The sequence below is a fragment of the Felis catus genome, chromosome E2 (genome assembly GCF_018350175.1).
Source record: "Felis catus isolate Fca126 chromosome E2, F.catus_Fca126_mat1.0, whole genome shotgun sequence".
Taxonomy (NCBI): Eukaryota; Metazoa; Chordata; class Mammalia; order Carnivora; family Felidae; genus Felis; species Felis catus.
In genome coordinates, this window is record NC_058382.1 from 50805007 (window position 1) to 50817085 (window position 12079).

Consider the following 12079-nt stretch of genomic DNA (forward strand, 5'->3'; position numbering starts at 1 on the left):
CTGGCCTTTGGGGCTTCTCCTAATTTCTTATTGTCTAACTATGTGCCTGGCTGAGTGAGTTCATCTTTCTAATTTTTATATGCAAAAGAAGGATAGAAGACATTAAAGTAATTTATCTATGTATTATCCTGTTATAAAATGAATCTCAAGGGATTTCCAGACATACCTTTTCTTACGTATAAAAAGATTTAGGGGTGCTTAGGTGCATCAGTTAAGTGTCCGACTTCAGCTTAGGCCATGATCTTGTGGTGTGTGAGTTCAAGTCCCACGTCGGGATCTGGGCTGACAGCTCAGAGCCTGGAGCCTGCCTGGGTTTCTGTGCCTCCCTCTCTCTGCCCCTCCCCCACTCATGTTCTGTCTTTCTGTCAAAAATAAATAAACATTAAAAAAAATTTTTTAAAAGATATTATGAGAATATACATCTCACGTAGAAGATAAACATACAAATGGTTAAAGGGAAAATATTAGCACGAAGATAAAAAACTGAAGCAAGGCTGAGGAAGACAATCAGTTCGTCCCTAAAAATGCTTTTCATTCTAATATTCTAGGATGCTATATTTGAAAATGAGTATATGATTTATTTTACTTGAGTTTTACTGGCTGTTTTCACGCTTTCCTAGTATAGCATCTAGCGACTAGATAAATGTGCTGTAAAAATGCATCTTTAAAGGAAATTATACTCTGAATTTATTTAAATCAGAGTATATTTTACAAGAATTGTTTTCAGGACTTGAGGAAAATTAAATAAAACTGCAATATTTAGGAATTTACTTTGTATCTCTGAATATTAAATAAGTTCATTCCACACTGCTTATAAATTTATATGCACATTCAAATTCTGTATTTGATTAATATGTATTTTACTGAGTCTTCATTGCTTCATAATTATTCTCTGTTTTGGCGAAAATTATTCTTTGAAGTCACAGATTGAAAAAACAAGCTCAATATCTCATTTATTTTTTGGTTTTCTTCCTTCATCATACTATTTATTTTAGGAATATTCTCCTACAGATGTTTCCATTGTATGAACATCTTTTAGTTTACTACTTGTTACTTTTATGCTTTATTACTTTTATTTAGAGGAAATAAACTCATTGATCCTCCTTATGTATATTTGAGCCCCTCTTCATAACATTACATGACAACGGGGTTATAAATAGGACTCATCCCTTATGCATTTCTGGGTGATATTATTCTCAGCACACACTCTGGACAGACACCATCATAAGATAATTCAGTGTATCTAAAAAGATGGATTCTATCAATGTAGCAAGGTCTGCTCTGGGTGCCAGACAAGTGTTTTGGCTCCTATTCCTCTGTATTTCTTCTCTCTGCTTCAGTATTCCAAACCTACTGTATTATCTGCTTTCATGGTCTTCTTCAGATGGATGTTATTTTGTTTGGATTACATATTCTATGATTTAACAATGAGATTGTACACGTTCACAAATTTTTTTTAAAAATTCAATGAAAATATAGGAAGTAGAAATACCTAAACAGTTCTAACTTATTCTCTTTCAATAGCGATAATAAACCTTGTACATATATTTTTACTTTGGCACTGGATGGCATTTGCTTGGACAGACGGAGAAGGTATATAATTCAGAGATATCACCCAATTTCAATTTACTATGTGCTAGGCACTGTGATGAGGGATTAACACGTAAGCTGTAACACTTACCTCTCATAGAAGCATTTTAGAGATTCTGGAAAAAAAAAGGAGATGCATGGGGATTAATTAACTTCCCAAACCACAGCCTCAGCAAGGCAACGAACGCACACACACACGCGCACACACATACACACACACACACACGCACACACACACACACATGCATAGCCAAAAGATACAGCTACTTGTATGCTTGGTAATTAACCTATGATTTTTCCTCTACCATCTCTAGTCTAGTACAACTAAAGGTAATTGCAAAATAAATATATAAATTTAGCTGTGGGAGTTTTGAGCCAGTAGATTTCCATGACCGGGAGAAATTAATCATGTTTGGGAAAGTAGAGTGGGTTGGCAAAGAGTTGATAGAAAAAAAGAACCCTGAGTTCCTTCAAGAGATAAAAATTTTACGGTGATGAAAATGTGCTCAGTTATAAAATGCTTTCAAATGTATTGGCTTTTTGATAATGCAAATAGCAGATGAAAAGCAGTTGGGCCTACTGAAATGCAGAGCCTCACATACATTCTTCCATGTTTTTGTAATGGAAGTAAATAATAAATTAGGATTTGGCTTAATTTAATTTTAGGCAAATTGCACAGATATTTCATATTTAGTCCACAAAACAGGATTCTACAGTATCTTCCCAGAGATGTTGATGTAGAGATTAATCTAGTGTGTTTTAGTACTCAGTATTTTTGTTTATGTATTTATTGAGAGAAAGAGAGAGAGAGAGAGAGAGAGAGACAGACAGAGACAGAGAGAGACAGAGACAGAGTGAGTGGGGGAGGGTAAGAGAGAGCAAGACAGAGACACAGAATCCAAACCAGGCTCCAGGCTCTGAGCTGTCAGCACAGAGCCCGACACAGGGCTCAAATTCACGAGCCATGAGATCAGGACCTGAGCGAAAGTCAGATGCTCAACCAACTGAACCACCCAGGTGCCCCATATTCAGTATTTTCTTTGAGGATCAAATCCTTTATTATGCTCAAGACAACATATTAATTTTGTCTATTAAATCTGAACAAACTAAAGTAGGCAAGCTTCCTCTTATCCCTTCCCCACCCCAACCTTCATTCTAGGGCTGCCCCTACTTTTATTTCATGCAGGGCTCAAAACAGAGTTTGAAAACCTCCTCTCCCTTCTATGGGCCCCTTTTATGGATATGGAAATAGTGGCCCAAAGAGGTTAATTATCTACAGGAGGTTGGAAAACTAGGCTGTGGCCGCTGTGTCAGGCCCAGAATTCATACGGGGTCCTCCCCACTGGGGATAGCTCTGTGGTACATGGGTACAGATGCAGAAATTCCACAGATTACTAAAGATAAAACATCAACAGACTTTCCTGAAAACCTGTTCTGTCATAGGAATAACAGCCTAAGAATGTCACCGGCAGGACTGCAAAAAACATGGAGAATATAAGAGACCGGTTAAGACCATTGGAGTGGAGAGCCCATCAAGGAAACAATGTATGCAAGGATGTTGTGTTTCCAAAAGGAAGGAATGTGGTTAGTTCATGCCTACTCCATGCCTGTAGTTCAATAATTCACTTTAAGAAGAGACCGTCGATAAAAACAAAAGGAGGGAGAAGAAGAAAAATACAATGCCCTAAGAATAGGTCTCAGGGCAAGGTCTGGTTCTCGAATAGAAAGCTTTAAAGCTCTACTCAATAACAGGGGTACCCAAAAGAGATTCTCAAATAGCCCAAAGACATCTCTTCCTGGAAAGATACGTTAAATATCATAAGATGTAAATGTCTTCCAATCAAACACTTGTCACCTCAGACCCAATAGGGTAGATACATACACCCGGCTGTAGAAAATCATATATTTTCATCGTGTGAAATGTGACCATGAGCATGCATGAGAAGTGTCTGGAAAAGATGCACACCAAATATTAATGACAATTTAAGAACCGGGACTAGAATCAGGAATTGTGGCAGATCTATGAAGTAGGATCTCACCTGCTTCATGTCCTGCCTGATTTGTTTTAAAACCAGGATTATACACTGTTTTTACCTTACCATTTTATGTTCGAGCAAAACCAGAAGTACGGTCAGCTCAACTATAACCAAAAATGCCTTTTCCCCCCTTATTATTTTCTCTTTTTTATCCTGCTTAGATTGGCTTCATTGATGACCGGGAAGCTGAGGGCTTTTTTTCTGATAAAAATGATGGACAGCACAAGGACAAAGGCGTGCGGGTTAATGCTAATAAAATGTGAATAAAATCTCTGCCAAGATGAAATCATCCCTCGATTTCCATTCATTCTGCAAACAATCTGGTGATCAGCTGCTTTTATTGTACCCTGTGTGCATTTCTCTCACAAAAAGAAACAAGGCAGCGTTTTGAGAATACTAACTTTTGAGAGAAAATTTAAGCCACTGATCTTGGAAGACCTTGCTTTGTAGAGTTCCTCTGTGTGTGTTTGAGAGTGTGTGCTACGTTTCCTTTCTGTACCCTTGAATATTAAAGAACATTTTCAATCTCCACTGATGTATTTCTTTCTTCCTCTTCCATTTCATTCCTCAGTGTGATAGTCAGCCTTCAGTGGCAAGCAGAATGAAGAATCCCCAACAATGGCCGTGTCCTACGGTCCTGTGGATCTATTACCTTTCATGTCAAAGGGGAGTTTAAGTTGCAGACAGCATTAGGGTTGCTGACAAGCCGACTTTATAATGAGGTTATTCTGGATTACACAGGTGGACACAATGTAGTAACAGGGTCCTTAAAGTGGAAGGTGGAGGCTGAGAGTAGGTAAGGGTGATGTGGTGTGATATGAGAAGGGGCCCTACCTACTCTTGCTGGCTTTGAAGATGAAGCAAACAGTCATGAGCCCAAGAATCGGGGTGGTCCGTAACCGGGAAAAGGAAACAGATTCCTCCCTAGAGCCTCCAAAGGGAACACAGTTCCGGTCACATGATGATTTTGTGTTCAATGAGACCCATTTCAGATTTCTGACCTCCACGGTCCTAAGACAATACATTTGTATCACTTTAAGTCTGTGGTAATTTGAGAGCGCAACTGAATACGCCAACCCAGAAAGCAGAGGCTACCGGGTGCTTCCCCGCAACCCCTGGGTCAACAGGCTGGACCGGGTGCCTCCTCTGAGCTCTCGGACCCCCCACCCCACCCTGTGTTGGCACCTCTTGGTGTAGTGGTTAGAAAGGAGCTTGAGGACAAACCCTTACTTGTCTGAGGCCCCAACCTTTAACCTCTGGGATCTCCGATGACTGCACGTCTAGTTCAGAGGGGCTATAAAAATACAGTAGTAGGACTGTTGGTTGCTTTGCCCAAATAAAGTTATTTTTACATGGAGTATTGTAGCAGCTAATGTTCTGTTTGCCAGGTTCCTGAATACCTTACATAATGTCAGGGAATGTTTGAAACAACCCGAGAAGTAGGTTATACTGTTATTACCATTATCACTGTCCTCATCGTTCCTGATCTATTTACTAGGAAACTAAACCAAAGCACCATGGTGGTACGCTTTACCACCTTATTTTTTTTTTCAACGTTTATTTATTTTTGGGACAGAGAGAGACAGAGCATGAACGGGGGAGGGGCAGAGAGAGAGGGAGACACAGAATCGGAAACAGGCTCCAGGCTCCGAGCCATCAGCCCAGAGCCCGACGCGGGGCTCGAACTCACGGACCGCGAGATCGTGACCTGGCTGAAGTCGGACGCTTAACCGACTGCGCCACCCAGGCGCCCCAAACCACCTTATTTTTAACCTTGGCAATTTGCCTCTGGGGTCTAAGTACTTAATCAACACAATCGGAGAGTTCTTCAATATGTCTGTATAAAAAAAGTCTACCCCCCTAAATCCCCTGTGAAGAAGAGGCTTTAGCTAAAATGTTAAGGTTATCATACCCGGAATGACGGGCCCGGCCAGAGGAGCGGATGACTCAAGGCCTGTCACAGCAAGGTAGACCCCCTTCTGGACGGCGTCCAGCCCAGAGTTCACGGGAGCTTCCTCCTGCGAGAGATGCACAGAACTGAAGACAATCCTACTGTGTACTTCTGTTTTCATTTAGCAGGAATCCGGAGTTCACAGGGTATGGTCTTAGGAGGACATGTGAATGTCCCTGAAGCCTGTTGATTTGTTCCTGCTACGAGGGCTGCAGTCACAGAAATGGAGGCTCTGAGGGAGGTGCAGTGGGTACGGGGGTACTCCAGCAGGCACACTTCCGGGCCCACGTGATGGGAATATCAGTTGCCCACAGCTCACAACACACACTTGATAGAGTCTATCTCCCCAGGCTTCAGCCCAGATCCCATTTCACTTTTTACATCTTTACCTAAACCAGAAATATTTTGCTCCAGTAAAACCCTGTTAATTGGCTACTAACTCCTCTTTTGCTGATTTTATACTTAGCAGACGTATGTCATTATTATCAAGCACAAAAAAGAGGTAGGAAAAGATTTCTCCACGCACAACAAAAGTTATTACTGTCACTGGCCCTGGACTTAAGAATACTTTCTACCATGGGGCGCCTGGGTGGCGCAGTCGGTTAAGCGTCCGACTTCAGCCAGGTCACGATCTCGCGGTCTGTGAGTTCGAGCCCCGCGTCGGGCTCTGGGCTGATGGCTCAGAGCCTGGAGCCTGTTTCCGATTCTGTGTCTCCCTCTCTCTCTGCCCCTCCCCCGTTCATGCTCTGTCTCTCTCTGTCCCAAAAGTAAATAAAAAAAAAAAACGTTGAAAAAAAAAATTAAAAAAAAAAAAAAAAGAATACTTTCTACCATTTGAATATTCCCGGATTTACAGTTCCTAAATTCAGATGTTTAACAAAATAACACTATTTATTCAGTGACTGTGAAAGACTTCTAGTATGTTCTAGAAAAAATCTTTAAAGCATTCAGAACGCAAATTGCTATATAACCCAAGTGGTGATGATATTCTGAATGGGCTGTTAATTGAGGAAGATAATTATTATGTGCGTTATCTACCAAAACAAAACCGTCCTGGTGAGAAAAATGACAGCACCATCTACTCTGCTTGTGACATCTCCTTAACCTCTCTTTGAAAAGTAAACCCACGGAAATTTTTTCCTGGTATATACTGAAAAATAAAAACAAAGCCCAGAGTACCCACAAAGGTTATGAGATTTCCATAGTTTTTCTTCAGAGATAGTCAACCACTGAATATGCATTCTCATAAGACAAATGCATGGAAAGAGACTCCAAATACTAGAAGGAAGGTTGTCTCAGTTCACTGAATGTGAACAGAACTGTTACAATATTCATAAGCCAAACTCACGTTGAAAAGGAGATTTTTTTTTCCCAAACAAGCAGGGCATAGCATTTTATAACGCATCAAGTTACAGAATGTATTCATATTCAATAAACCTAGTTGTATTTTATGATTAAAGATAATATACGGCTTTGTATGAATGACATTCTTGATGTATTGGAAAAAAAAATAAATGTCCAATGGCATGAAAGCATACAATTTAAGGACATGTTTAAGTAGGCCCCATGCTCAAGTGGGGCTCAAACTCATGACCCTGAGATCAAGAGTCACGTGTTCTGCCGACTGAGCCAGCCAGGCACCGCAAGGACACATTTTGAAAATGCAGCTCTTTCTTAAAGAATTCAAACGTAATGTTACAAAAAACACTATTTATGTAAGAAGTGCCAACTTTTACCTTTAATTTAGCAATTTGGTATCAGTTGTCTGTTTGCTTTAATCTCCCCACGTCTTTCAAGAAGTAAAAGAAAACAGTGTATCTGTAATCACATGGTAATCATTAAAACATCCTGAAGGGAACAGAGGAGACGAGTCCTTCTCAAGTCTTGACATTTTCAGCCCCTGCAGAGGAATCAGAGGAACAACTATCACAAAGAGGGTGGCTTTCAAAGCTACCCTAACAGCAATAAAAACCTCAACAGTTTCGACTTTTAAAAAAATGACTCAAATTAAGTATACTTAATTCTGAAGGTATACACGAATGCCTATCCATATCTACAGCTATGACTATGTCTGTGTCTATCCATATCTATCTAAGAAATTAGTTTTTGTGATACAAAAGGAAACTAATTCCTGCCTCTTAATGGAAATAGAATACAGAAAAGTGGGTATTGAAATAGTTAAAATATTAAGAGGTGTAGAAAACTCCTTTAAATTTACTTACATTGATATTGTCTCCGAATATGCAGAACTTATTAATAATTTATGTAAAAAGAAAACACTGAAAAGTCTCAACAGCAGGGACCTGAGTAAATACGTAGGATGCAGACAGACTCTATGTTAACTCAGATTTCAAAGGTTTTCTGCTATTTCAGAATAGCATAAAATACGATTTCTTACTCTCCTTGGTAATAAAAATTTAGCTAGGCTAATGGACAATTCCCGAAACTCACAAAGCCGCTGACTGACCTACCGTCTCATAAACTTGTACATACATGAACCTATGACACCCAATGATCTTAGCTAACTTCTACCTTATTCTCCCCTTATTGTTCTTTGACTTGAAAGACAGAGTTCAGTCTGATGGTTTAAGGAAAATTGTGGGTAAGCAAATACTGTGCATAGAAAAAAATATAGAAAAGTCAGTCCCTGGATAACAAAAATCCAGCTTGATACTTTTCACATTTATTGTAGAACATGTCATCAGGAAGAGACCACCAACTGAAAGCTCTTCTTGGGGTGCCTGGGTAGCTCAGTCAGTTAAGTGTCTGACTGCGGCTCAGGTCATGATCTCACAGTCCGTGAGTTCGAGCCCCGTGTCAGGCTCTGTGCTGACAGCCCAGGGCCTGGAGCCTGCTTTGGATTCTGTGTCTCCTTCTCTCTCTCTGCTCCTCCCCTGCTCATGCTCTGTCTCTGTCTCAAAAATAAATAAAAAAACATTAAAAAAAAAAAAAGGAAAAAAAAGAAAGCCCTTGTTAGTTACAAGTTGATTAATAACATTTAGAATTTGAAGCAACATGTAAGCAGTGATTTGTTAACTGTTGCCCATAGATGAAGACACTAGGAATCACCATTTGGGAAGCCGTTCACGTGATCCATGAAGATGCTCACTGGAGAAATTCACAAAGCCAACACATTTCATTTCAGCCACCAGTGACAGTGGGTCCTAAATGTATGTTGCAGTTTCTACTATCTTTGGGTCTAGGTGAAGGTACTCCCAGGCCACTTCACTTCCCAGAGCGAATGCTTAAACACCATCCATGTCTCAAATGGAAGAGTTTAAACAAGGCACATAATACATGTTCAAGCACACGGGTATTTATGCAATGTTACTGAGGCACATTATGGATCTTAGTAAGTAATATATAGGAAGGTAACTATGTTCAAAGAAGTTTACAAATAGTTCCTCTGTCAGAGATAGTCCAATGTTGTGCTTGTCAAATGGAAGGCAATAATACTGATTCAATTCATTTTGCTTATTGTGCAACACTAGCTAGCAAAGGTTTATTATTTTTTCCTTGGGTGATATTTCTAGATGAAATGAAGTGCCTGATAATTTCTTTTAACATATTTGCAAAGCTGAATTCAGCCCCATGATTCATTGTAACTGCTTCAGAACACGATGTGAGAATTAAAAAATGAATAAAAACGCAGTAGAAAGGAAAATTCAAAGCACGCCATTTGTTAGAATCAATTTTTTTTTCTTTTTGCAAGCATAGCACTTCAATCTCAATAGTGTTCCAAAGCTTCCAAAGCTTATAATGGTGGGGATACACATATTTTTCTCTCTGAAAAACAGGCCAGGAGATAATGAAACTATAATTTCAGAATACTGCAACCGATATAAAATGGCCACATGTGTGGTGCTCAAGCACTCTATATGAGTACTTTCTGTAAAATAATCATATATTAAACTCAAGGAATAAGGAAAATGAATTTCAACAAAGCGAAGGAAAAGCAAGGGGATATTAAATATTGCAGGAGAACACTCTAGTCAAATCAGTATTTCATTAATCCACCTTGAATCAATTTAATTCCCTCCCACATCTTAATCAAGACAGCTTTGAAGTGATAGAACCTTAGAGACAGAGTTTAGAAGTCAGTGAATTCAGCAAAACCAATCGGTTTGTTTCTTTATATAATTACAATAGTATCAAAGGCCTTTCCCGACTATCACACGTGTGCCATTGAAGACATTTTTAATAGTCATTAGGTGTTTATGGAAAACCTGTATCAATTTACACATGCATACACATAAATACATTTCACAGCGTATTTATCTGTAGTTGGCTTATACCAGGTAGAAAGAGGAGATCTGATACTTTGAAGTTTATTTTTATTTTTCAGCTGTCAAAGAGTTAACCTGAGGTTCTGGCGAAAGACATGGCTGAAAACTATATAGATATATGCACACATATATATTTATTAGGGTTTTTTTTCAGAGATAGAGGGAGGGAGGGGCAGAGAGAGACTCCTAAGCAGGCTCTGTGCTGTCAGCACAGAGCCCGACGTGAGGATCGAACTCACGACCCTGAGATCATGACCTGTGCTTAAATCAAGAGTCGGACCCTTAAACGACTGAGCCACCCAGGCACCCCAAAGTATATTTTTTGCTTCAGTGTTTTTTCCATGCTCCAGAGAGTCTTTCACACATTGCCTGGAAACCAGCAAAACAGTCCTACTGTCTTATCAGGGGGTAAACGAAACACCAGGGCACGTACGTGGTTCTCTTACTACCCGACGGTTAGATGTGCTTCTGATGTCATGTCCCCTTTGCCACTGAAGAAAACATGTCTTAACTTCTATTCCTGTTAGCCTTTCACTACTTGTACTTCCCTTTATTTTTAGGATGTTAATCTTTGTGGTTTAGATTTGTATTAAATTTTTATGCAAGAGACTCTGGGATGGAAAACAAAACATGAACAAATTATAATTTTAAGAATGAATCTCTTCATGGAGCTTGGCGTTTTGTTTCTCCTCCTCTGGAATATCGATCTGGAATCATTTTCAGAGCAGGACATTTCAAACCATAAAAAAATTACTGTTCATAATCAGCGTACACATTTAGGCTTCTTCAAAGTTCTCAAATCCTAGGGAAAGTATTAGAAGTCATACTCAGAAGAAAATCAATAAACTAATGTAAAATGTTTAAAATATCCAAACTCACGTATAGTTTTGTTTTCTATACACATACATATTAAACGTCAAAGGACAAACCACACAAATTTAAGCGATAAATAATTTGCAACCCGTATGAGGAAAGACTTCCTTGGCTTGCAAAGAGCTTAAACAAAGCAATCAGGAAAATAAAATTTATATGTAAATTTAAATTTATTAACATTTCTATATATCATATATTTTTATGAAATCTATTACTTATATGTTACATATTACATATTTATGTGTTAATGTTACATATTTACACACACATTACACATATAGATGTAAAAAATATTAAACATATTACTTATATATAACATAGTTACAAATGTTTATATATAACTTATTTTTATATATTATGCATAGAAAAATAAATTCTAATGGCAATATGATCATGAACAGATGTGATAACACAGAATCTCTAATTTGAGGGGGTCTACGTTATCAATGAAGCAATTTGAATACCATGTGCTATCTAAGTGTTGATAATCTCTCCTATACAGAAGAATGTAAGAATATATGTCAACCGACTAGTAAATCAGGGTTGGGAATGAGCCAGCAGAAAGACAACTATAGGTTTGGAAATACTGGATTTATGATCTACAAAAAGACTTCACATAAAAATGGCTTTACCTAGAGATGTAAAGATGTGCACTGGCCTTTCCTCGAAACTGCTTTAAAATGTGTAGGGTATTTAAAAAAGAAAATGAATTGAGCTGTGTAAAGATCACACGTAGTTGGAGGAATCATTTTAGTTATTCTCCAAGTAGGGTGATTTTACCAGGTAGTGTGTAGGAGGCCCTGTCCCAGAAGGTTACAAGCCCCGCTGTGTCCAAAAGATTTAGGTTCATACAGCTCCAAGTGGGCCAACCCGTATTCCCTAAACTGCTGATTCTGATGTCCTGTTCTCATTATACACATAATATTTATTAAAGTCTAATATCTTAAAATAGCAAATAAACATAGATTATCAGTCTTGCCTTTTAAAAATATATGCTATCATGATGTAAAGTTATCATCAATTCATCCTAAGCACTTACACAAAGATATATGTTATGTACTCAACAGATAAATAAATGAACGTAAATGCTTTTATCTTCTCCTTTTTAGTGGGGTCTTTGTTGGATTCTGGAATCAAGGTAATGCTGGCCTTATAGAATGAGTTTGGATGTTTTCCTTCCGTTTCTATTTTTTGGAACAGTTTCAGAAGAATAGGCATTCTTTTTTTTTTTACCAATTATTTTTATTTTTTTTTAACATTTTTAAATGTTTATTTTTGAGGTGGGGGTGAGGGGCAGAGAGAGAGGGAGACACAGAATCTGAAGCAGGCTCCAGGCTTTGAGC

At 38.6% G+C, this 12079-nt stretch overlaps 2 long non-coding RNA genes across 13 annotated transcripts in view; one reads left to right on the plus strand and one right to left on the minus strand.

The window, feature by feature from the left end:
* LOC123382342 overlaps positions 1-4157 on the plus strand; it is a 99728-nt gene extending 95571 nt beyond the window's left edge. For all 3 annotated transcript variants that reach the window (XR_006590597.1, XR_006590595.1, XR_006590596.1), the window contains exon 4: positions 3788-4157. This is a non-coding gene — a long non-coding RNA (uncharacterized LOC123382342). The remainder of the gene's footprint in view (positions 1-3787) is intronic.
* LOC109494948 overlaps positions 1-12079 on the minus strand; it is a 415303-nt gene that overhangs the window by 36332 nt on the left and 366892 nt on the right. For all 10 annotated transcript variants that reach the window (XR_006590573.1, XR_006590572.1, XR_002738562.2 and 7 more), the window contains 3 exons: positions 7314-7477; positions 5539-5644; positions 1682-1706 (listed from right to left, as the gene is read on the minus strand). This is a non-coding gene — a long non-coding RNA (uncharacterized LOC109494948). The remainder of the gene's footprint in view (positions 1-1681; positions 1707-5538; positions 5645-7313; positions 7478-12079) is intronic.